The sequence below is a fragment of the Humulus lupulus genome, chromosome 2, assembly GCF_963169125.1.
Source record: "Humulus lupulus chromosome 2, drHumLupu1.1, whole genome shotgun sequence".
Taxonomy (NCBI): Eukaryota; Viridiplantae; Streptophyta; class Magnoliopsida; order Rosales; family Cannabaceae; genus Humulus; species Humulus lupulus.
In genome coordinates this window covers 5,516,762-5,519,351 of record NC_084794.1, presented here as the reverse complement: position 1 = coordinate 5,519,351, position 2,590 = coordinate 5,516,762, and the positions used below count along the sequence as shown (strand labels likewise).

The 2,590-nt window shown below is 32.5% G+C and overlaps 1 long non-coding RNA gene across 1 annotated transcript; it reads right to left on the bottom strand.

Moving 5' to 3' along the window:
* Nucleotides 1–1,174: 1,174 nt before the first annotated feature.
* On the bottom strand, nt 1,175–2,590 carry LOC133815790 (uncharacterized). The gene is made up of 2 exons (XR_009884840.1): nt 2,491–2,590; nt 1,175–1,330 (listed from the first exon to the last, which is right to left on the bottom strand). It is a non-coding gene; the product is annotated as an uncharacterized LOC133815790 (long non-coding RNA).

Below are 2,590 nucleotides of genomic sequence, written 5' to 3'. Positions count from 1 at the left end.
ATATAAAATGTATCTATCTAACGGAATCTTGATTTAATGTTTTTTTAAATTAAATTATTATTTTTAAAAAATTATAGACAATATTTTAGTTTTATATATTTATGTCATTGTTTATTTATTTAAAATTTATTTGACAATAAAAAAATATAATAAAAATAAATTAATATATTTTCTAAATAAAAATAAACAAACGTGTATTATACGTTATTTTTAATTAGTATATATTTATTTATATATGTTAGAGAATAAAATCCCACATGGAAAGTATGTGGGATCATTATACCATTTATAAGAGCATGAGTTACTCTACTCATAACCAATTGGTTTTTAGATGGAACCTCATGCTTCTTACCATGTACCACTTTCCACATTCTAACATGATATCAGAGCCAAATAAAATTCTAATAAGTATGTCCGATCCAAATCCAAAACCGGTCAAAAAAAATAGAGCCAGATGAGCCCTTTGTGATTAGGGATAATGAGCCAAAAAGAGTCAAAAGAGCCAACGAGCCACTTGTGATCGAGACATCCAAGATTGGTGAGCAAAAATAGTCACTATCTTGAGTGGGGATGTTAGAGAATAGAATCCCACATGGAAAGTATGTGGGATCATCATACAATTTATAAGAGCATGAGTTACTCTACTCATAACTAATTGGTTTTGAGATGGAACCTCATGCTTCTTACCATGTACCACTTTCCACATTCTAACAATATATGGTGTTGAGTCATTTATAGTCTTTTTAGTTTTATTGTTGTTTTCTATATATATATATAGTCCTTATTATTTTTTTTTAGTTCCATTGTCATTTTCCAGTTATATTAACACTTCATTGATGCCGATTTCCTTTTTATTTGTGTGTCTACCTATCTAGTAGGGGTGTCAATTTGCGTCACGACTCGACACGAAAATAAATGGGTTTAGGTGACACATTTAATAATTGTGTTTGTGTTTGGGTTTTTGACACGTTTAATAATCGTGTCATGTTCGTATTTATCTTAATCATGTCGTGTCATAATCGTGTTTACCTATTTAATAATCGTGTCGTGTCATAATCGTGTTAGCGTGTAACGTCCCTAAGGTAGGGTACGTTCGCCACATACTCGTAATTCTAGAGTTTACGAGTATGTTAGGCACTTGACTAAAAGGATTAAATAAAATGATACGAAGAAATACAGAAAAATTTAAAACTTTTATATAAACTTATTAGTAGAAATTATTACACGTATGAATACTTTAAATTTAAGGCAGCCATATGAAAACTCTAAACCATTATTGCATTGCTACTGAGTCCGTGCTCCACAAGTTGCTCGACAGCTAAAGCCACACCTGGAAAAATGTTGGAAAATAACATAATGAGCTAACACTCAGTAAGCAAATCTCATGCATACACATACACATGAATGTTGTGAGTTTGTAGTGCACATATACTAATATGCTGACTTATATACTTATGCATTTAATTTATTGCTCAAGCACTTTCAAACGTTACTTTTATGCTCTTTCTTTTAGTTTCACATTTTTATGGGCCCAATATCACTTGTGCACACTGTTTGATTCAGCCAATGCCTGCAGGGCTTGTTACACATATCATATAGAATCCCATGGGTTCTCCTCCGGCTAGCTATCATCTCAGCTAGGCTCATCATAACACTCATTTCATCGTCGCCATAGCAGCCATACTTATTACACATATGGAGGAGAAAGACGGAAACATGGCAAACATATCTGAATGGTCAACTCTGACCTAGCGCACACTAGTGGGCAGCCACTATAAGTCTTATAGACTTCCCTCTTCTTTACTGAACTTACTTGATTGCTTCATCAAAACAGTGGCACCCTTTTTAAACATCTTATTATCACTTTGCTTAAGCCTTGTGTCATTAAAATGTTTAACTTTACATAATACTTTTCAAGGCATTTCATAACTTTTCTCATATTCATATGCATGGTCTTATATCACATAATAATGTATCACATAACTGTACATGCCATGCATACATGCTGATGCTGAAATGCCAATGTTCATGTTCATGATTCGTGTTGATGGTATTCAATCAAGGCATTGTATCACATCTCATATAACTCAAAACATCTTTAGTCATAATACATGAAGCTTTGGGTTGGTGGCGTTGTTATACCTTAACGTAGAGCTATGGCTCAGGTCTAAGGTTTCCAGCCTAAAAACTTAAACGCTTCATATATCATAACATATAACAAATCATGAATATAGAGTAATCCACATATCCATCAACATAAGAACACATACTTGCACACAATTCATATCATTCTTAACCAAGTAAGACATCTTTCACATATCACAGAATTCATCAATTACATATCACACAATACCCTTATGGTGTTCATATAACCATTCTTCACATACTTATCATATGCATCATCATCATACCATACTTAACTCATCAGATGTACACAATCAATGTAGTCATGCATCTTACATTTAAGCACAAAAGGTGAAATTTACTTACCTTAGGTCCTTAGCTTATTTTAAAATTCATCACCAAGAGTCAATCAATCAAATCCATACAAATCCTATTCAAGGCACATCATCTATTAAATTCTATCAAA